At 50.7% G+C, this 23,816-nt stretch overlaps 1 long non-coding RNA gene across 2 annotated transcripts; it reads right to left on the bottom strand.

Annotated features, from left to right (window-relative positions):
• Positions 1-4,240: 4,240 nt before the first annotated feature.
• Positions 4,241-22,980, bottom strand: LOC122202555. 2 transcript variants are annotated; one of them, XR_006194730.1, is made up of 4 exons: positions 22,785-22,980; positions 19,360-19,488; positions 5,400-5,489; positions 4,241-4,339 (listed from the first exon to the last, which is right to left on the bottom strand). It is a non-coding gene; the product is annotated as an uncharacterized LOC122202555 (long non-coding RNA). The 2 variants fall into 2 exon arrangements; XR_006194729.1 differs by lacking the exon at positions 22,785-22,980 and adding an exon at positions 19,875-19,916.
• Between the last annotated feature and the right edge of the window lie 836 nt (positions 22,981-23,816).

The following is a 23,816-nucleotide window of genomic DNA, read 5'->3' as shown; positions in this document are numbered from 1 at the left end:
CTTGAAGGGCAATGTGGCAACATCGATCAGAGTTACAAATGCATGTACCCCCTCACCAGTAATCTCACTTCTGGGAACTTACCCTACACACGGACTTGCAAACATTGTACTGACATGGTTATTCACTGCAGCATAATTTGTTACAGCAGAAAAAGATGGGAAACGGCCAAATGTTCATCAATAGGGCCTGGCTAAGTAAATTATGACGTTATCATACATCCACTCAATGAGGCGTTGCACAGCTGTTTGGAAAAAAAAATAAAAAAGAAGAAGCTCTTTATGCCCTGATACAGAAAGAACTCCAAAATATATAGCGAGGAAAGTGCAGAACAGTGTTTATAATATGCTACCTTTCATATAAAAGGGGGGGGGGTATTTTTTTAATTTACTTATGTTTTCAAGAGAAACTAAAATTAACAAAAGAAACAAAACTGATTGCCTATTAAAGGTGGGAGACAGGAACGGCACAGAGGGCGAATGAGGTAGGAGGGAGAATTTTCACTCTCAATCTTTTATTTAACCATGTGAATATATTACTATTTCAAAAATTAATATTTTTAAACATTTTGATGTTATGTTTTCAACTTATTCACCATTTACCAAGCGCTATGTGAAAACAGACATCCTCCCCCACTCCCTCAGCTGCCTGCCATCCCAGACCCTCAAGTGAAGCTCAGGGACCATTTAAGTTAAAAAAAAAAAAAATGAGGGTCAGGGCACCTGGGTGGCTCAACTTGGAAGCATCTGACTTTGGCTCAGGGCATGATCTCACAGTTCATGAGTTCAAACCCCATATCGGGGTCTCTGCTGTCAGCCCAGAGCCTGCTTCAGATCTTCTGTCCCCCTCTCTCTCTGCCCTCCCCTGCTCTCTCTCTCTCTCTCTCAAAAACTAAACATTAAAAAAAGTAAAAATAAATAAATATAAATAAATGAGGGTTAACAATAACTGCTGGGTGTGTTACTTGGAAATTAAAACAGCAATTTTTGCATCTTGATGAGGTCATATCAAAATGTCCCACATCCAGTCATACAGGCAGAAAACCGCAGAGAGCACCCCCAAGTTCAGAATCCAAAGCACACCGCCGCCCCATACTCTGCCTCACCCCCTGGTGCTTCTGAGGCCTGGTTGAAGGTGTTGCACCTTCACCTCACCTGGGGCTTTAAAACTTACACCAATGCTTAGGGCATCTGGGTGGCTCAGTCGGTTAAGCCTCTGACTTCAGCTCAGATCATGATTTCACAGTTCTTGGGTTTGAGCCCATCATTGGGCTCTGTGCTGACAGCTCAGAATGAACCTGCTTTGGATTCTGTGTCTCCCTCTCTCCCTGCCCCTCCCCTGCTCGACTCTATCTCTCTCTTAAAAAATAAACAAACATCAAAAAAAATTTTTTTTAAAAACTTATACCAATGCCGTGACCCACCACTAAACTGCTCAGACCAGGCCAGATCTCCCCCTGTGATACCTGCTTTCACCCCAGACACTGGATGCAGTTGTAACTGCCCATTTGTGCATGTGATTGTCTGATTACTGTTTCGTGCTCTTGGACTGTAAGGTGATGGGTGTAGGATCAATGTTTTCTTTGCTCACAGTGTGTCCCACATGCCTAGCAAATAGTTGGTGCTCAATAAGTATTAGATGGATGAATGAATGAATCCTGGGACCGGGAGAAAGAAGCAGGGCCGGGGGGCAAGGAGATAAGGCAATAGCTAGGCCAGAAAGAGGTCCCTTCCAGGACCCCTCGTTGAGGCACCTCTAGGCCCAGCAGCCCATGGTGAGCTGTGACAGGGAAATCGCTTTCTCTAGGAAGCTGATCAGTCCCACCAATAACCAGGTTAATATTGATGCTCAACTCTGAGCAGTCGCTGAAGACTGTCTGATTGGCAGACAATCCTAAGTGCAGCCCACAGCAAGGAGTGAGGCTGGGTCACCCTGCCCTGGACACCATGACTTCCACAGCCCCTAAGGAGCCCCATATGTGCACAGGAGAAAAAGCAATCAAGTGGTGAGAGGCCGTATGCAGGAGGTCCTGCCCCACCCTCTCAGCCTTTCTCCTTGGCGGGACAAAAAAGGAATCAGAACTGACTTCTGGGCTCAGCCCGTCACTGTGCGACTGCACAGGTCACCCAGACGCTCTGGGTCTCACTCTGCTCACCTGTCAACTGTGGAATAATACCTGACTTGGGCTTACTGTGGCACAACCTGTAGGTGCTCACTCAACAGAAGTCATCTGGGACAAATAAACTGGATCCCATGACTCAAAACAGCTAGCAAGGCGGTGCCTGGGATGTGGGGGGGGCTTTCTTTCAGTAAGTAGCCCCACACCTCTAGCATTTTTGCTCAGGTAGCTTATTACCCATGGAGGCATTGAAAGTCCTAGAGAGCCAGAGGGTGGGGACCAGGAGACAAAGGGTCCACCACCAAGATGGACACAGGAGCCAGTTCCAAGGAAAGGGCATAAGGCAATGGTCCACACAGACATGTGGAAGAGCTAAGGAACCACAGGTGAGGTGCTCAGAGTGTGGGACCCATGGGGAGTCCGGGAGGCCTGGAGCGGACCCCATGGGTGGTTTCTCCCATGTCACCTTCTTCATTCCTATCCAGGGTCAGAGTCCCTTTCAAACCCAGCACCTCAAGCATACTAACAACCAACCATTCCATGAAGGAACACTACTGAAAGCTTTCTGAGCCAGGGGCTGTGCTAAGCCCTTTGTATGTATTACCCCTTTGTATGTATCAGCCCCATTTGACAGAGGAAGAAACTGAGACACTTTGGTGTCTGCCCCCCCCCTTAACTCCTCAACCTGCCATCCGATACAATAACCGCTAACAATGTGTAGCTAATGCGCTAATGAGCCCTCTTAAGTGGCCAGTTTGACCTGGAATGCCTTGTAAGTGCAGAATGCACTGCAGTTCAAGCAAAGTATGAGGAAAAGAATGCAAACTACCTCATTGACAATTTTTATATTGATTACATGCTGAATTGATAATATTTTAGATATGTTGGATTAAGTAAAATATATTATTAAATTTAATTCCAACTTTTTTTTTTTTTTTTTACTTTTTTAATGTGACTACTAGACATTTTTAAATTACATATATATCTTACATTATATTTCTAGTGAGCAGCACTGCTTTGGGACCTAAGTTAAGGGGAACCGGCCATGGCATACATTTGAGTCAGGCCAGACCCTGTGTATGACTGACACTCGTTTCACATACACTTTCTGAGGGTGTATGTGTTTCGCAGCCAGCTTCGGGTTGTATCCAAACGTGCATTAGTTGACTCTCCCTGTGGGTCCCTTCTCTCTCCTGGGCCCTGAGCACTGGGAGTGCAGGCCCTTGGGGTAAGTGCCAGGGCGGGGCACCAGGGGCCTGGCACGGCCTCCGCCAGGGTCAGCAGAGGATGATCGTGGTAATGACACAAGTGAAGTCCTCACCAGGCCTCCTCAGGTGGAGAACCTGGGAGGCCAACGAGGCCACGGGAGGCCTCAGCCAGCTCAGCTGGGGACGGGACCCAGGGACACTCTGGACTCCGCTCTTGGGGCCCAATCCTTGCCCTCGCCTCCCTGGACCTGCTCCTCTGAGTCTGCCTGCCCTGTTCTGAGATAGAAAAGGTGATGGGCTAGGACAGTGGTCTTGTGAGGGGTTGCCCTCCCTCCCCGCCCTTCCAGTTCATCGGACAAGCAGAGTGTGAGAACGAGACGGGGCCGCAGCCCACTCACCTCCAGAAGATGTCACGTGCCACCCGGACAGACACACACAGGGCGTCAACAGGCCCCCAGGGGAAGACACACCAGCAGGACAACAAACAGTCCGCTGGTTCCCCCACAGTGGCCAGCGCTGTGCTGAGCACAGGGTGGGACTCGGCCTTCTGGAGGCAGGATCCGGCCGAGGAGAACTGAGGCAGAACGTTCCCCCCTACTCAGCATGGAGCTCCAGCCAGGGGGCCCCACATCCTGCACATGCCGTTCATTGCCTGGAACGGCCTCCCCACCTGATAAACCTCCCGCTCTGCCCTCACATCTTGGCTCTGGCTTCTCCTCTGTGACACCACTGCCACCCTCCCACTGGTGGCAAAGGCCCTTCCAATCTCTGTCCCACGGCCCAGCTGGGTGCCAGCTGCCCCACCCCTGTGCTCACCAGGGGAGGATTAGAGACACTGGCCTTGCCTGGCTCAGCCGTGTCATGAACGACACCAAACAAGCACTGCTTTATCTCAACCTTCCCTTTTTTATTCCAAACACGAAATAGAGAAGTTTTATCAAGTACATTTAATCACTGCTCTTCCTCCTCTTCTCTCATTACAAGGAGGGTGACTTAGGCCGTGTCCTTGGCAGGCTGGAACAAATGGGGATAAAAATTCAAGTCACTTCCCAACACATCCCAGAGTTCCTGCACCCTCACATTGGCGCCCTCCATAAACCTTCCCCCAGCCTCTTCTGGGAGAAGGGGGCGGGGCCACACTGCAGAGCCACACTGCGGTCCCCGCCCTGTGGCGGCCCATGGGCTAACACGCGGCAGCCTGCTGTGTCTTGACTTGTCTGCTTCTATAGCCACTTCTATAACAGGAAGGTGAACAGAAGACTGTGGGAAAACAGAGGATGGAGGGGCAGATTCCATGTGGGGGTCAGGGAAGACTTCGCAGAGGAAGGGACTTGTAGGGCTGGGTCTAAAAAGTTAAGAAGAAAGGGAGAGATGTTCCAGACAAGGAGCTCTAAAAGAACATGTGTTGATAAGACTGGGGAGAAGAGTTGACCCTGAATTTGAAGGGCCACATGTGTTGTTGCCGGCGGTGGGGAGCTGGTGTCTATTTTGTAGGAAGCTCACAGTGGAAGCCGAACGGAGGCCAGAGCATTCTGGAGTGTGTAGGGCTCTGTGACAGACACAGCATACCGGACTCCTGTATGAGACCATGGACCTCTTAACCTTTTATTTTAAAAGTTTTATGGCTATAGACTGGCCAAGTAGGGGTGAGGAAATTTAACCCCCAAATAGGGGAGAGAACAGGTGCTACCGTTCCTCTATTCCATGCCCATGGTAGGTATTACTAATCGATCACAGCACTATTTCCTGCTGAGTCTGGTCTCAGCCACAGATTTCTTCCCAAGGCAGAGCTCCGGGTCACCACCCCCCATTTAGCTGAGCTGGCACATGAAAAATCAGGTATATTTGCCATTCTTGTCCCAGGAAAATAAAACCGAACATTGACATTAGGCTAAAGCAAGCAGCACCAGCTAGGAAAGCTTAATGTAAAAGTCCCCAAGAAGTATTCAAAATAAATACAAGGTGCTGGTGGAGAAGAATCAAGTTCGCAACCTTGAGAAAGTACTTTTAAAAGAAGTACCTTGGGATTAATTTTCCTACAAAGCGGCAGAATCGCACAGTAATCATCACGCACCTGTCTCTCTCTCTGCCACACACTTGGAAATTAGAAGCAATTTTCAAGTCCTCGCCATCACAGGGCTTGCCTTTCAATTTCCGCTTTTGCCTGCAGAACGAGAAGAGAGTTGCAAAAAGTCTGATGTAAACAAGAAATCATCTAGTTGGGGTTCCCGGAGGGTGCAGGGGGCAGGGTAGCCATCTGCCTTATCTGGCCCAAGAAGGCCACTCTTCCCTTGGCTAGGAAAGAAGTGAGGATCCATCCAAGCCCTTCCCCCCTGCCCTTTCCCCCTGGAGAATTCCAGAATGCCAGTAGGACTTAAGTTCTGAGGACGATTTGGGCTTTGTGCCCCAGCTGCCAGTCAGCTTCCCCGTGGCCTTTGGCAAGCAAATGGGACAAGCAAATACCACGTTGGCCTTTTGATCCTCCCTTCTCTGTGCTTGACCCTTGCCCAGGGCCTGCCTTTTCTTCTCCCGCTTCCTCTGCCCCACCCCAAGAAGTAGAAGGAAAGATATGGTCCTGGTGTTTCAGACCCCCATATCCCCAGAAGAGAACAGCCTGCAAGGCGCTGTGTGAAGGGGCCCCGCCCCCTTTCCTTGCTGGGCACTGTGAATAACCAGTATTTGCTTCCCTCTCACTTTGGTGTACAAAACCCCATTGGGTCCCTAACAGGCTGACAACCCCATCGCCTGGTTGGGCTTACTACGCATGCTAGTTCTCTGACCTAAGGAGGGGTGGATTCTGCAAACCCTACCAGGACCCCTCAGGCAGGGCCACTCCATGCAATAGAAGGCTCATCCATCATCACCGATATAGCTGTAGGTCCCCCACGGGAGGCTCTTTCCAGACCAGGGCAGGGTCCCTGGCCAACCTGGGGCTAAGTCCTTAACCTGAACCTCAGTTTCCTCCTCTGGAGAAATGCGGGCTCTAACAACTGACGCTGCAGGCTTGTCCCGAGGATAAAAGATGGTGTGCAGTACAAGCCAATAATAGGGTACCGGGCACACACAGCAGGGGCTTCGCATGTGCTGGCTGTGTTGTCTGGGCCTCGGTTCACTCGCTCTAGGAGTGTCCAGGTAACAGGACCGCTAGCTGGACGGCCCTCGTAGCCCATGGGGAGGCCCAGACGCTTAAGAGTCATCACTCGTTCTTAACAGTGGCAGGGAGGTTGCTGTTCCAGCAAGAAGTAAAGTGTGAAGCGTTTGCACGCGGGGGAGCCAGGCCAGGCCACCCCTCCTGCCCACAGTCAGCCCTCGGGCCTGTTAAATTACAAGCAGATCCTGGCAAGAAACTGGCTCAGCCTCTGCCTCGGGGTCAGTGGCCTTCAGGGCACACACTCACTGGCCCACTTCCCTGGGCCACCTGAATTCCTGATGGGGCCTGTTTTCTTCTCACGTGACCAGGTGAGCTCCAGCACTTCCTGCAACATCTGCCTGGCACGGGCTGGGGCTGCACACGCTCGGTGAATGACATCAAAGCAGGAGAATGTGTGCCCGGCACCCCTCTTTCCTCCCCTTTCCCAGTTTTCCTGCTTCTGACCAGGCTCCAGACAGAGACCCCTGCAACCCTGGTGGAAGGAGGTTCCCGCTTCCCATGGAGGGCCCTCCATCGAGAGCCCACAGCAGTCCCTTGGGCCCTGAGGCCTGTGCTGCCCTGGAAGGTACCAAGCAGAGCTGGCTGCCCCAGGCTGGCAAATATTTAGGTGCCCCTTAAACACTAACTCCTCCGGGGCACCTGGGTGGCTCAGTCGGTTAAGCGACCAACTTTAGCTCAGATCATGACCTCACAGTTCGTGAGTTCAAACCCCGCACTGGGCTCCCTGCTGTCAGTGCAGAGCCCACTTTGGATCCTCTGTCCCCCTCTCTCTGCCCCTTCCCTGTTGTACTCTTTCTCTCTCAAAAATAAACATTAAAAAAAAAAAAAGCCTAACTCCTCCATAATGCAGAAGAGATCAGGGAGGACCCAGGTGGTGGTCCTCAGCCTCTCCTCCCCTGCCCTAAACCATTCAGCTCTGGCCCCAAATGTACCCAGGAAATTGAAAGCTCACCAGAGAGTTGTCTCCATCCGGTGTAGGGACCATCTTACATATTCAGTGTGCACCATTGAGAACACTCCCTATCCCAAAGAGCTTATCCAGAAAAATCTTCCAATATTCATAGGACTTTCCCTGAAAGCAACTCTGTTAAATATGCCTCATCATATGACATTTCCAGTGGGGTTTCGGTGTCCCCTCTTACAGATGGGGCTCTGGGCAGCTGCCTGGCTGGCCACGTGTTAATATTGCTAAGGTCCCGAGATAATTCCCTTCTTAGAAACCCAAGTGATTGCACAGAAACCCTAGGTCAGATCCCAGCCCCTTGCAGCTGTGTTTCCTCTTCGTCCTTTACTGCTGAAAGGACAAAGCGGTCTCTTGGTCCACCCAGAATCAAACAGAGACATCAAAGCAGGCATGCATCTATCTGTCTGTACCATGACTATTTAAAGAACTTCCCACCCAGCCTATTTGTTAGCGTGTTGAAAGATAAAGAAGACGGGGCCCCTGCAATGAGGACAGGGCGGAATGTTGGGCAAGATATATAGAAAGACGGTATGTCAGCAGTGAGAAACAATAGTATCATTAATATTACTAATAGCTGCCATTTATTGAGCACGTAATACATGTCTGGCTCTGAACTCACACTTAACATATCCCATTCCAGCCAGCCTATAAAGGGAGTTTATCATCCCCATTTTACAGCTGGGGAGACTGTGGCACAGAGAAGATAAGTGACCATGTAGACACTCAACCAGTAAATGGAAAAACCTGTTTGCACACATAGGTTCGTCTGAACCCAGGGCCTGTCAGTCACTACCCCTCTCTTTGTGGACAGCAGTCCTGGCTCTGTTGTTTCCTATCTGGTGGAGCCCTGGGCCCACCTTTCCACCTCTATCTGTTTCCTCAATTGTGGGATGAGGATGATCCTGTGATTGGTTAGTAGTACCTGCTACGGGCATGAGATGAAGGAGGGGTGGCACCTGTTCTGTCCCCTATTTGGGGATTAAATTAAATTTCCTTACCCCTACCTGGCCACTCTGTAGTCGTAAGACCTTTAAAATAACAGGTCAGGGGCACCTGGGTGGCTCAGTCGGTTGAGCGTCCGACTTCGGCTCAGGTCACGATCTCACAGTCCGTGAGTTCGAGCCCCGCGTCAGGCTCTGTGCCGACAGCTCAGAGCCTGGAGCCTGTTTCAGATTCTGTGTCTCCCTCTCTCTCTGACCCTCCCCCATTCATGCTCTGTCTCTCTCTGTCTCAAAAATAAATAAACGTTAAAAAAATTAAAAAATAAATAAATAAAATAAAATAAAATAACAGGTCAATGGTCTTATACAGGAGTCCAATATGCTGTGCCCAGCACAGAGCCCTACACGTTCCAGAATGCTCTGGCCTCTGCTCAGCTTCCACTGTGAACTTCCTACAAAATAGACACCAGCTCCCCACCGCCGGCAACAACACATGTGGCCCTTCAAATTCAGGGTCAACTCTTCTCCCCAGTCTTATCAACACATGTTCTTTTAGAGCTCCTTGCGACTGCCGGTGATGTTCCCTGGAACATCTCTCCCTTTCTTCTTTTTTTTTAGACCCAGCCCTGTATGTCCCTTCCCCTGTGAAGTCTTCCCTGACCCCCACAAGGAATCTGCCCCTCCATCGTCTGTTTTCCCACAGTGTTCTGTTCGTTTCCCTCTCATAGTAATGGACATATAAACAGTGCAAAAAAAGCCTTCATAAACTGCAAAGGACCATGACCGCCCAGCGTCTCCTAGTGTTCTTGTTGAATCAGAGTGAATTCTTCTGAGGGAGAAAGGCACCCCTTTCACTCCTCGCAGCCTGGAAGGCCCCGGTTCCTCCTCTTCTCCTTGGAGACGCTTTATGAGATAAACAAGCCCTGTGTCAAGCCCCAGTCATGCCACCTTCAGGCTCCTTGAACCCTAAGTCCTGATGCTCCATCGTTCACGTGTGCCCCCCCCCCACCCCGTGACTCAGTGCAATCACACGGCTACATGCGAAGCCAGGTTGCACAGGGCCCAACATGGGGAGATGGCTGGATTTTTCCCACGTGAACAAGTAACACAAGATATGAAAATAGAAAGGGACAGGAAATTCAACCCGACTGCTGATTGGTTTCACTTATAGCTAAAAAGGAGAACGGGGTTTTAAGACCCGGGCAAAATCAACAATGAATTGGCTTGTGGGGAGGAAAAGAGAAGGCATTTTCTTGAGCTACAGGGACTAAAAATAGTGTGAGGTTTTCCAAGAGGCTGTAGTGGCACTTCAGGATGTGGCTATGAAGCACTTATTTCAACAGATATTGGTGCACTCAAAGCCAAAGCCATTCACAGTCTGTCTGCTCACCAGGCCCTGGGAGCAGAGAGTTGGGGCCTATTTCAATCTCAGGCCTCTGCTCCTGGCCAAGCCCCTCCCCATAACACCGCCATTCCCCCCACATGGAGTCAAGGGGCCCCCGTGCCCTGGGTTCTAGCTACTCCCCTAAGCAGCATTTTCCAAAGTTTTTTTGCCAAAGCACCCCCAACAGCAGAGGAGAAATTACAATGGGGTGGGAGGGTCAGATCTGAGACTTGCCTATAGAGGCTACCACAGCACAAAATTTCCTCCAAATCTCAGTCTTATCCCAAAAATTCATGAAAATATCCCCTACAAAAAAAAAAAAAAAGCCAACTTTGTGTTAGCATTTAAAAATCAGTTTGCTCCCCAGTCTTACTCCAGAAAGGAGGGTCATGTTTATCCTGGGACATCAAGCATCCCCTGGCTCAGCACCACCAGTGTGTGGTGCCCCACAGTGACAGAACAAAAGCCTTCGCTGAGAACCTCAGCCTCAGAGCTCCTTCAGCCACTGAAGGAAATCATTCATTCATCCATCAACTCATGCATTTATTCATTCAACAGGTATTTACTAGGATCGTTTTTTTTTTTAATTTGAGAGTGGGGAAGGGGCAGAGAAAGAGACAGAGAGAGAGAGAGAGAGAGAGAGAGAGAATCTTAAGCATGCTCCACACTAAGCACAGTACCCAACATGGAGCTTGATCCCATGACCCTGGGATCATGACCTGAGCTGAAATCAAGAGTTGGACGCTCAACCGACTGAGCCACCCAGGCACCCCTAGGCTCCTTTTAAATGCCTAGACCTTGGGATAAAGCAAGAAGGATTCCAGCCCTTCAGGAACTGTCCCAGGGGGGAAACAGACAAGGACAGGAGGCATTGCATAGCTCCTCGATGAGTGTTCCAACAGGGAATAACCATGGAGGCTCTGGAAGCAGGAAGGCAGGGATCAGGAAAGCGTTCCTTCCATGGACAGCATAAGCCAGACTGTACTCCAGCCTAACAGTTAAGGTCTGTGTATCCCTGGGCAAGCCAGTTAACCACTCAGTTTCCTCATCTATGAAATGGGTGCAACAGCTTCATACAGTTTTCATGGGGATTATATGAGTTATATAGTACAACATGCTTCAGACTAAGTGTTCAATAAATATTATCTATTAAACTAAGGGCTGAGGAATGGATGGAATTGGGTGTGGGGATGAGGCAGAGATAAAGGAGGAAGGAGGGGAAGAGTGTGTTCCAGACAGACTGAACAACATGTTTAAGAACAGATATTCAATCAATATTTGTTGAACGAATAATCTTTAAGGGAGAGTAATGCAATCTTGGGAAGCCACACCCTTTATCTATTGTTTCCTGGTAGGTGTGCAGAGGTGTCCTCGAGTGGCATGTGGGCCAGGCACCCACGGGCAAGCCCGCTGCACCTTTCCAACCAGAGTGTCAAATTCCTAAGGGCAGAGATTGAGTCCTTCCCCTCTTGGGGTCCTCTAGCCCTGAGCCTTTGACCCCTTCCCTCAGGGTGACCAGTTCTTCTCTGTTCCCTCCTTCTGCTGTTTCACCATCACTTCCATCCTAGGGAAAGGCCTTGGCCAAGATCTTTGGAGAGAGCTCACAAGTGACGTGAGAAAAGCAGGGGGCAGGGGAGGGGGCGGTGCAAAGAGCCCTGAACTTGTAGTCAGGGGCCCTGGATTCAAGTCCTTGCTCTGCCAGCTGGCAGCCCCATGACCTTAGGTGAGTCACATAGGACACCAGTGCCGAGGGTACGCTGGGCTCCTATGATGAGCAGGTTTGGGGAGGGGGAGAGGTGATGCAGTAGGATAACCAACCATCCTGGCTTCCATGGGCCTGAGAGGTTTCCTGAAATTTAGGAAAAATTTCAGCATCAAAACCAGGAGTCTTGGGCAAACAGGGTGAGTCGGTCACTCAAAGCCTTGCTTCTTCCCTGCCATGTTTTACCCCACTCCCCTTCCCCAGGCCCGAATCACAAGTCAGCGCAGAGCCACACTGAGCCCTCTGGCTTCAAGGCTGAGCGGTGGGACCATGTCAATGCAGAAGGAGGGAGGAAGAGGAAGAACAAGACTTTGGTGTTGCCGCCATGATGTTTCTACACTGGAGGCTAGCTTCGATCCACTGTCCAAGGTGGCCCACTGTCCGAGGGCTGTGCCAGAGTCTCTCAGAGATTTAATGTAGGGCAAAAACCAGGCTAGCTGGGGTGTCTACAGGGCCAGAGAGCAGCGGGGGGCTGGTCTGTGCTGCTCTCTAAAGGGTTGGCGTGATGGAGTTTATAACCTGGTGGCACAGAGCCCATCACTACTCCCCACAAGAGTTAACTGGGCTGATCAACCTGATGCTGACCCACTCGCCAAAAAGTAGGCAAGAGGCTGCAGGCGGGTGCTCTCCACTGAGTCCCAACCCCATTCACACCAGTAAACCCAGCAGAGCCTCCAGGGACCTCTACTCAGACCCCCTTTGTGTGCCCTGCCATCAAGATCACAGCGGGCTCCCTGCCATCCCATTGGAGACATCTTGTGTTTTCAATTTCAAGTCCCCATTTACGTCCTGGTTCGGGCTTGAATGCCAGGCTATATTAGGTCATGCTGAGCCAGGCCTGTCGTGCTTTCTCATTAGCTGCATCACATCGTATTTCTAGGGGCGGCCAAGACTGAGACAATGCCAGAGGGCTGCTTTTCTTCCCGAGTCCCCAAGCACCCCCTCCATAAAAATTTCACACTTGAAGGTCCTAGGGCCCCCATGGTTCCTGCTGCAGTTTAGGAAGAACTCAGCTCTGAGAAGAGGAGCAAGTGACTAGATAATTGGAAGCAACAAGAGACAAGGTCCCTCTGCCTGTTTTTCCATCCACTGCAGCCACCTACACTCACTGCCCCAAAGCCCAGCTGAGCTCCTGATTTCTCATGGCCCACTGCCAAGGGACAAAGATTCAAGACTCCTATGTGGACCAGACTGCCTTCCTCAGAGCAGCCTTCCCTGTCCCCATGTCCTCTGCAGAGCCCCAGCACCGCAGCATGGGGTCCCTGTGGTCTATCACCTGCTTTGTGGCAGGAACATTACAGTTTGCAAAGTGCTGGCCCATTCACGGTCGCATCTGACTTACCTGCAGGGGTGATGGTAGGATACCGAGTTTACAGATGAGGAAGCTGAGACAAAGCAAAGGAAGATGATGTGCCCAAGTCATGGGGATAGTAAGTGGGGGCACCGGGGCCTCTCACAGAGCCTGGGGCTCGGCTCAGAAGCCAAGGCCTGGCTGCCTGTTTAAGGCCACACACTTGGTAAGCAAGGAAAAGCTGTCATTCATGGGCTTCTCTCCCTGAAGCACACTGCTCACTGCTGGAAGGGAGGAGCCCTCCAAGTGCCTGGGCCCTCTGTGCTTCTCTCCTGCTCAGGACATCTTGTACCAGGAGAGTCACCATCCCCAGGGCTGGGCCTAGGACAGCAGAGACAGAGGAAGTGCTCCCTGTGACTTTCTGCCTGTGACTGGCCCCTATTCCTGTTCAACTTTAAGTCACCCTCTCTTGCTCTGTGTCTCTCACACGACGTACACACGTGCACGTAGGCGAGTCTGGGATCCAGCATCTAAGAGAACCCTCCAGGCCATCTCAGATTGGAGGAGGAGGGCAGGGCTATTCCTCTTGTTCTTCCCTGGTCAACAACCGAGCACAGGGCCTAAGGGTGAAGGGTGGCTCCCAGAGGGGGACGATTGGTCACACTGGGGCAGAGGTAGTAGAGGGATGAAGTCCCATTTCAATGCAGCTGCTTTGGAAACAGGGCTGGGATCTACAAGATCTCTGTGCTCATGAGATCTTTATGATAAGGCTGCAGATGACGGAGGGTCAGGGACCAATTCCAGATGCCTTCCACACTCTCTGCCCAAGAAGGGCAAGGGCAAGCCCTTTGTCCACTGCTCTGTGGCCAGTAGCCCTGCCATGTTACTCACACCTCATGGTTTAGGACACAGACCACTAATAGGACTGGCCTAGGGGAAGTGTACCACATCGGCGGGTCAATTCACCTTGTTTACGAGGCTGTGGTCACTTTTGCATCCATGTCCCCAGCTTCACTTCAAGTTACAAGCCCAGGCTCACTTTACTGGGGGCTCAGTGCAGCCAGTGGGGCACATTAACACAGACTAGACAATGGCGGAGGAGTTAACTTCCTTCTGTCACTGACCACTTCCCTTCTCTTTCAGCCACCCGACCTACACCTCCCCTCCCACGTCTAACTGCTCTCCTCAGGCTCTTTCTTCACACTCATTGACCCTCACCTATCCCCATGGCAGAAAAGATCCTAGGGTCAACAAAGCCATACCAAATACCCTCTTTATGCAGGGCACTGTGATAGATGCCAGGTGGGGGCAGGAGAGGTTGCTTTGTAGAGAAATAAGGCACAGCCTTGACCCACCCAGCCATTTCAGGTTAGTTGGAGAGAAAGGAAAGGCATACATAGACCCCACCACCACCACCACCTCAAATAACATGGCAAGATAAAGATCTAGGATTCATCCCACTAGGTGGTAGAATTAAGCAGTCTGGAAAGATCATAAGTGGGGGGATAGAAACATAGAGGAATGGGTGGAGCTGGTGACACCCCAGCTTGTCTCGGAAAGACAAGATGAATGAATGTAGACTTCAGACTTTTCTCTTTCTGGTATGGCGTCACTTATAAGGAGCACAGAGTACGTACTCTTGACCACAACACTCTTTAATTTCTCACTGGACTCACATTACACACAACCGATTTACAGACATAAAATGACACTTGTAAGATTCATGCCCAATCGCCAATGCACAGTTTCGAAGGCTCACATCTACACAAGTGTGTAAAAAGGCAGAACGTAAGTACAGAAAGCTAGAAGCCCAAACCACCCACGCTCTTAGCTCATATGGTTTCATTTTGCCAACCAGATCAAAGAAGAATATCCCCAAAACTCAACAACAACAACAAACAAATGCATCCACATTTCCACAATCTCTAAACCCAGTTCCTGGAAGGTTTAGCCATGAAATAAATCAGAGTGACAACAGCTCCTGTTTGGGGACAGTTGGGATTTGGGCCATGAACTTGATTGCTTTTGGTAATGATGACTGTGTCAGACAATTTGCTCAGGCAGGAAACTGCTGTGAGAACAACTGTTCTGTCCTCATCAGAAACACATGAAGGGTAAACTCGACCCCAGAACTGGAAGTCCAGGTGACCAGGAGTCTTCTGCCTCCTACTCACAGCATGAAAGAATCCCAGGAATCAATGAATGACTGACAGCTCCTCCCAACTCATCTGAGGAGTTGTACCCCTAGCCCCATATACGTGGTCTGTAGGCTCCCATAGCATGTGGGCTATGAATCTCTGAATCTGAAGTGATGGCCTCCACACAAGTTCAAAGAACTACGTAAGGCTGTTGAAAACCAAGAGCAGTGTCAACACAGTTGGAACTGCAGAACTGATCAGAACATAAGGACCAAGTGGCACCTACAAAAGAAGTAAAACAAAACAAGTAAGCTCACTTCAAAGTCATGCAACCTTTGAGAATATGGATGAGGTGATTTTGACCCAAAGATCACAGGGCTATATCCATTAGGTTTTTGTTGGTTGCAAGTGACAGAAAATCTGTCACTTTAAGCCAACTGAATTTTTTTTTTTAAATCTAGAGGTAAGTCTTATTTCACACACATCTGAATTAAGGGCTAAATTGGTATCATCAAGGCTCCATCTCTTTCAGAGCTCTTCTAACTACCATGGTCCCTCCCAGGTGACAGATGGACTCAACAGGTCCAGTCAAAAAGTACACCTACCTCTCTCCCAACAATTCCAGCAAACGCCTTCTGGCATCTCACTGGTTCTGACTAATTCAAGGATGGGACCATAACTGCCATCATCTGAATGTTCATGTCCCCCTCAAAATTCGTATGTTGAAATCCTAACCCCCCATTGTGATGGTAGGGGAGGTGGGGCCTTCACAGGAGGTAGGGCCAATGGGAGGTGCTTAGGTCATGAGGGTAGAGCCATCATGAATGGGATTAGAAAATCCCATTATAAATCAAATTGTAAGAAGACAATCTCCTTATAAAAGAGACCTCAGAGAGTTCCTTGCCCCATCTGCCACACGAGGATAAAACAAAGTCTTCAACATGGAAGACGGTCCTCACTCAACCATGCTGGCACCCTGATCTTGAACTTCCCAGCCCCAAGAACTGTGAGAAATAAATCTCTGTTGTTTATAAGCCACGCTGTATATAGTATCATAGCCTATGTAGCAGGGGACTGAATGGACTAAGACAATGACCTGGTCACTGCAGTTAGGGTAGGACATACACTGTAGCCTACAGGTCTGGGTTTAGCTCCTATGACTACCTTGGAGCCCCACACCAACCCTGCAGACTAAGAGTGGTAAGAGGGAAGTATCCAAACACAGACTGGGGTGGGGGGAGGCAGAGGAGGAAATGGGGTCTGGGGAGGCAAACCACAAATGTTCACCACAGGATTTATAATAAATAGATCAATTTTCACATGTTGACATCATCATACACATGACCTTGGTGAGCTACAAATAGAAACCATCTCCTTTGTTCTCTCTGCTCCAGTGTAGAGAGATTCCTGGGAGTGCGCTGGGAAAGCCGGGGATACGAAGAAGGTCAAAGTGTCCAACCCCATAAAGAACTTGGAGGTGATACCTAGCAAAGATTACCCTGTATCTACTGCCCCCCTCCACTGTTACCATGGTCCTCCCCCATGAGGGCCGTGCAGGCCTCATCTGCAAAGCTGTGATCAGCAGAGTATGAGTCATGCCTGTCACCCTCCTAGGGACCGGGTCAGAGAGGCACGTCCAAGACGTTCTCTTATGCGTTGCTGGGACAGAGAGCAGTCATCACCATTACTGAGCAAGTATCATCATCATCAACATTATCAAGAACATCCAAGGCTCAGAAGACAACAGCATGTGCCAAATCCAAAACAAAACAAATTTAAAAATGACAAAACGAGTGACCACATTGGTCACCTGGACAGCCAAGAGTAAGACGTGACAGTGTTGGGCAGGTGAATTGCAGTGAGTGGTTCAGGACCAATACCGTGAACAGTGAGTTCATCCCAGGGCTGCGTGAAGATCAATGAGAGTGATCAGAAGGCCCAAACCCTGCCAGGTCCAAGCCACGTAATAGTAACCCAGAAGTGGCTACTCACGCATGCACAAAGTGCCCCTGACTTTGAGGCTCTCCCCTCACAGTCTCCACAGGGAGCAGCATGAAGTTGAGTCATCCAGAGAGCAAAATAAAGGCTGGGGTGTGCTCTTGTACACACAGGGGATCGCCATGAATGTGACTGTGAAACACTGAATCACATAAACTGATTACTTCTGACCCCTTTCTTGTCCTTCCCCATTGAGTCAGGGCCAGTCTTACTGAGCTGAAACCACCTTTCGTACATGGGCTAACTAACAGCTGGCACAGGAACACCTGCCCCTCCCCCAACTTCATTGTTCTGAGTACAAACGTCTAGATCAGAGTTTTGTTTTAAACCCATTTGTGATGGTTAATTTTATGACGGTCAACTTGGCTATCTGGCTAGCCCCAGATACTTGGTCAAACATTGCTCAAGATGTTTCTGTGAAGGCATTTTTAGATGAGATTAACATTTAGATCAGTAGACTTTGAGTAAAGCAGTTAGCCTGCCATAATGTGGTGGGCCTCATCCAGTCAGTTGAGGGCCTCAACAGAGAAAGACTGACCTCCCCCAAGCAAGAGGGAATTCTGCCAGCAGACTACCTTTGGACTCAAACTACATCTCTTCCTGGGGCTTCCAGCCCGCCAGCCTACCCTGCAAATTTTGGAATTGCCAGCCTCCACAAATGTGTCAGCCAATTCTCTAAAATAAATCCATATGATAAATGATGATACATACATGCATAAATACATTCATACATACATACATATGGAGAAAGAGAGAGAGATAAAACAGAGAGAGAGAGAAAGAAAAGAGAGAGATGATATAGACAGAAAAACGTATACATGCACACATCCTGTTGGTTCTGTTTCTCTGGAGAACCCTGACTAAATATATCATCTCTCTGGGTTTAAAAGCTGAAACCCTTTCCACATCCCCAATCACTTATCCCACTGGATACGAGATGTATACATATCATATATACCATATACCATATATAGTTATATCTATATAGCACACGCCATATATATACACACACACCTCCATCCCACAAGGCTCTGCACAAAGGTGTTCTCTCTGGAGGTCCCTCCATGACCCTCAGGCCCCAGAGTCTACACCCTTCAGGTCTGTCCACACACCCTGGCGTACCTGCCTTCATTCTCTAGTCATTTCAGGCACCAAGCAGAACTGCAGCTCTTGGGAGGTCAGAAAACCCAAAGATCTCAGTTGATTCAGCCTTAGCCCAGAGAAGGAACCCTTTTACCAGATCCACCTCTGCTTAACGACCTTTAGGAGAGAGAACTTCATCAAGCTGGAGACAGGCTCTTCCCCAAAAGACTGTTGCCCCTGTTCTCCAAGAACATAATCCGCTCCATCCTACCCAGCAGGCATGCCTGTGAGGGGAGGGTCACACAGAGGGTGTGCCTATTTCATTCCTGACACTATGTATTCACCTCTGCACCCACGATTCCGTGTGTCAGCATGGTGCCCGATGGTCCCACCTACTGCCTTGACGCACCCCATCACATTAAGTGTCATTCACTCATCCATCTGACAAAGGTCTATTGGACACCAACTATGGGCTGGAAGAGCTTGGGACTCAGCAGGAAACCGAGTCCTTCGCCTGGTGGAACTCACACTCTCAGGGATAAAACATGACAAACATGTGGATACGACATGACAGCCCTGCAGCCATGACACTGTGGAAACAGGTAATGTCTTACCCCTTTTTCAGAGAAGGACACTGAAACCCTGGAAAATGAAACACCCTGTCCAAGGTCACAGAGACAGCCAGGAATGGAGCTACGGTGCTAGCCATGTCCATCTAACACCAACAACCAAGCTCCTCTTTCCCGGCTGCCGGAGACCTTGGGAGACCATGCAGGCAAGGGGGGAGGCGGGTGGGGAGTGCTGGAAGGGGAGATGTCTTCTTTCCAAAAGCAAAATGTCTACGTCTCTCACGTTCCCCTCTTGCTTTACGCCTGAAGCTCTTCTGACCAAGAGTTCCCTACGAAGCGGGCACAGTAGAGTTGTGAAGACACGAACCCTTGGCTCCAAACCCGTTTGAACGAGTAGAAAGGTGAAAAGCTCCTCCCACAGTGCCTGGAGGAGGAGGTGGGAAGCCCCTCTCTGCAGCACACGGAGCCCCTCACCATGCAGCCCCATGTGGGCATCTGCCACCTTCGGGGACAAGGAGGGAAGTTGGCAGGGACTCAGACCCAAGGTATAAGCCCTGGAAAAATTGATGCCAAACCTCAGGCTCTTTCCTCTATTAAAATTAGAAAGTTGTGGCGTAGCTTGGCTTTCAAGTTTGGGTGTGATTTTGCGAGGCAGCCGGGGGGAGAGTGTGCAGACCGTTCTACGTGGAGAATCGCCTGAGGAGTTACGGAGCAGAAACAAGAGTGTTAGAATCAGGAGACAGTAAAATTCACCTGCGGTACAACAAGGGGAGCCGGGAGACCTTGCTTTCGGGGCCGCCTCGCTACAGACCTTTGTGGTCATCCTGGGTCTCGCCTGGTCCTCAGAGTTCATCCGGTCCCACTTTCTCGCTCTATTGAAGGCTGGAAAGAGAGAGTTAAGAGCCTGAGAGGTCAAATCTTTGTCACAAGTCACCCTAAAACACTGGCTCTAAGTGCAGGCTGCTCGCCGACCCCCCCCCCCCCCCGCCGCCTCCAAACTGGCTGGCCAGCGCTGCGCGGCCCAGCCCAGAGCGGCTTCACGAGCCAAGAACAAGCCTCCAGCTCCCACCGAAGTGGGAAAGGCTGGCACACACGAGCCTCCAGCCTCTGCCAGGCACTGACCTGGGTAACCCACCCAAACACCAGCAACCATGATCTCCAGGTTACAATAAAAAAAAAAGAGGCTCGATCGTCTTTGCAGGGTTCCATTCAAAGCTACGTGATGGAACCAGGATCGGAATCACATCTTTCCAACCCCAGAGTCTTACCTTTAAAATGCCCTTCTCGGGGCACCTGGGTGACTCAGTCGGTTAAGCTTCCAACTCTTGATTTCGGCTTAGGTCATGATCTCGAGGTTTGTGGGATGGAGCCTTGTGTCGATCTGTCCACACAGAGCCTGCTCAGGATGCTCTCTCGTACTCTCTCTCTGCCCCTCCCCCACTGGTGCACACGCGTGCTCTCTCCCTCTCTCTCAAAATAAATACATAAACTTAAAAAAAATAAAATAAAATAAAATAAAATAAAATAAAATAAAATAAAATAAAATAAAATAAAAATAAAATGCCCTTCTCAGGGACACCAGCCCATTCCCACCAAGACCTGGCACCCTCTCTGGGAACTCCTGAGAGAGACAGATCCCTCCCAAGAAAGGAAATGTTGAAAGTGTAAGCACTGGGTTTCAAGCAAAGTGGAAGATCTAGGAAAAGACCCCCCCAGGAGCAGTGAGTTTGTAGCTGAGAGTTCTTGGGGCAGGCAGAGCAGACAGGGGGGTCGAATCACAAGTTCCCCAAACTCCTTGCAAACAGAAGGCTTTTCTCCCGGAGACGCCTGCACAAGCCAGGCCCAGCAGCCAGCAGGGCCAGCCCCAGTGCTGGGGCTTTATCTGGACTCCAAGCAGAATCCCTGGGGTGCCGGATGCCTGCCCGGCCCTCATCTGAGCTCACATTACAACCTAGGCTTCGGCAGCTGGGCAGTGCACACGGCCTGCGTGCTTTCCTCCCTGGCCTGTGGTACACACCAGGCAGCCAAGGTTCAGAAACGGGAGGGTGCGGATGAGGCCTCACAGCCAGCCAGCCAGAGACGAGGCCTCTACGCAGCACCGAGGCAACTGAGTTCACCCTCCGAGGGGTGATTTCACGGAACCGTGAGCAGGAAGCTCTGAGCCCAGGAACCACTCTCTAAAGACAGAGAAATCCACGATGGGAGTGGGGGGATCGGAGGTGCACTTCACAAGCAAGGGTCCCTCTGAAATCCCAGTATCTCGGTCTGCACAGAGGCTGGCACTGCCCTTGGGCAACCGTGGGGGAGGCAGGAGCCCTGGCTTCCCGAGTGTCCTGTCAGCACCCTGGTCAGACCACTGTCACTTCTGGGTTACTGCCCGGCTCCCCCCCACTAGCCTCCAGGTGCAGTCAGAATGATCGTTCCAAACAAACAAACAAAAAATCTGGAGGCTCCTGGGTGGCTCAGTCCATTAAGTGTCCAACTTTGGCTCAGGTCATGATCTCACGGTTTGTGAGTTCGAGCCCTGCATCGGGCTCTGTGCTGACAGCTCAGAGTCCACTTTGGATCCTGTCTCCACTCTCTCTCTGCCCCTCCCCCACGCACGCTCTCTCAGAAATAAATCAACATTTTAAAACAAAATCTGATTGTGCTCCTCTTCTCCCTAAAATCCCTCCAGTGGCCCCCCACTGACCTCAGGACAAATCTTTCCAGGTGGCTGTATGAGGGGCCCTGCCCTCTCCCGCTTCTCCACTCGCCTTTCGGCCTCTCACACGCAGTCCCACCGAAGTGGACTTTGTCTAGTAGCTGGAACATACGAGGCTTCCCCTCTCACCCCCACCATCTTTGCCAGACCCATTCTCGCCCATTCCTCCGTTCTCATCCTGCTGTCACCTCTCCAGGGACCCTCCTCTGATGCCTTAGCCCAGGCCAGGCCCCCTGGCAGTGAGGTCCCACCGCCCACTGCACCCCCCAACCCCATCACCCTCCTTAACCACTCCCTGCTGCCCGCTTATATCTGTCTCCTCCCTAAAGAAGTCTGGCAGAGCAAAGCCCCTCATCCTGTTCACCACAGCACTGAGCACAAACAGAGCAAGATCAGTGAGACTAGTCTGGGGACAGCTCCCAAACAGAGTTGTTAAATAAATACGTGAATGCATGAAGAAAGGAATCTATCATTCACTAAAACTCCGTGCCTTCTCTGGGGCCTGGGCATAAAAAAGAATCGTTCAGTGAGTATCTTCCAAGAAGGAAGGCTATGGGGTACTCACAGGTGCTGAGTAAGGACCCACACAATCCCGAGTGTACCCCACGGACAGGTGTGACCACCGACCCCTCCTCACCAGGCCCTGCCTCATGGCTCACCACTGCTGGGCAGCTCAGAGTCTGCTTCTTGGCCTCCTATGTGGGGACCAAGTCACAGACATGAGGAGAGCCTAGAGAAATCTGGTCAACAGCCAGCTCCTCGGGTTCCCTAGGACCGTCTCTCACCTGACTCACCAGCAGGCGGGGAGGATGGGTGCGTGTGTGTGTATGTGTCTGTGTGTGCGCGCGCACATACGTCTGGGTGTCTGTATGCATACACACTCTGTCATATTCGTAACAACCCCAACACAGAGTGGACGGAAAGAGGACCTGTGTTATTCTTCTAGAGCCGCCCAGTGACCCAAGCTGCTAGCCCACGGCCACACTGAAGGAATCGAGCAGCTGGCCTCCCTCCAGTCTGTTCCCCGAAGTGGTGGCACTTGGCCGTTCTCAGGTGTCGGGTCCTACACTAGCTATTCCTGATTTTCCCCTCTGGCTACAGCCCCTGCCTCGTCCACCCTCTTCCAAGCCCTGGAAGGCTGCCCCCAGGAGCCGCTCCCTCACCCTTACTTTCTTCCGTGCTCTCTGTGTTGCTGCTAAGGGCAGCCATTCGGGTGTGGGAGTGAGAGCGGGGAAGGTACTGATTCTCGGGGTTCCCCCACCCCGTCCAGACAAGTTTTGACCGTGGCTGCGGGGGACGGGGGGCCCCAGAACTGCGGTTCTAATGGTTTTGGTAACATCTCCCTCCCCTCACCCCTTTGGGTAGAGGGTGCTAACAGCTCCCACTGTGCACTCCCAAGGTCCTTCAGCACCGCTTGTGGGTTCCCCTTGCCTGCACCTTGTAAATAGTCCCCTTTCAATCTCTCTTTACTCACCTTCTCTGTGCGCCATCTTCTTTAGCTCAGATATAGATTCCAAAGAGGCCCCAAGTTCCTGCCTTTGAACAGCTGGAAAGAGCCTTAAAGCCCACTCCAGCTTGGCCTCCCACACCCTCCAGAACTCCCTGTAATGAAATAAATTCCCCCTTCCACGGAGAACAGGAGAGCCCGGCTGCTAAAAAAAAAAAAAAAAAAAAAAAAACAGCTGGTAGAGGGGCCCCCGGGTGACTCAGGCAGTTAAGCGTGGGACTTTCAATTTCAGCTCCGGATCGTGATCTCGCGCTTCTTCGGGAGATCAAGCCCCGCCCCCCCGCCACCTGGGGCTGTGCAATGACAGAAAGGAACCTGCTTAGGATTCTCTCTCTCTCTCTCTCTCTCTCTCTCTCCTCTCTCTCTCCCCCCTCCCCCACCCCACTCAGGTGCCTGCGCACATGCGTGCACGCTCTCTCTCTCAAATGTAAAAACTTTTAAAAATTAATTTAAAAAATTAAAGAACACCTGCTAGAGAACCAGTGTTGGCCTCTCCCAAATGTCCACAGTCCAGGACATCTGGGTGGCTCAGTCGGTTGAGCGTCCAACTCCAGGTTCGGGTCATGACCTCCCAGTTCCCGAATTCAAGCCCCATATCAGGCTCACTGTTGTCAGGACAAAGCCTGCTTTGGATCCTCTGTCCCCACCCTCCACCCCTCTCTGCCCCTGCCCTACTTGCACACTCACACTCTTTCTCTCTCTCTCTCTCTCTCAAAAATAAATAAACATTAAAAAAAATTTTTTTAACGTCCACATTCCATCAACCTGTCCTCCTTCTAGCTCAGCTCCATTACCCTGGTAGGGAATCCACATTCCAGCATTGGGGGGGGGGGGGGCGGTGAGGAGGAGGAGACAAACCACAAGTTGGAGAGGGGCTAATTGTTATGAGAATCAATGGCACACTACACTCCCCTTTAATTCTCTGTGTGACCTCTTCTTCCACTACATACACGTTTGTCCTCAACTCCCCCGATGCTTCCACCCCAGGTCCTGGTGAGC

Source organism: Panthera leo, chromosome D2 (assembly GCF_018350215.1).
Source record: "Panthera leo isolate Ple1 chromosome D2, P.leo_Ple1_pat1.1, whole genome shotgun sequence".
NCBI classification, from domain to species: domain Eukaryota; kingdom Metazoa; phylum Chordata; class Mammalia; order Carnivora; family Felidae; genus Panthera; species Panthera leo.
This window is presented reverse-complemented; position numbering and strand designations above follow the sequence as displayed.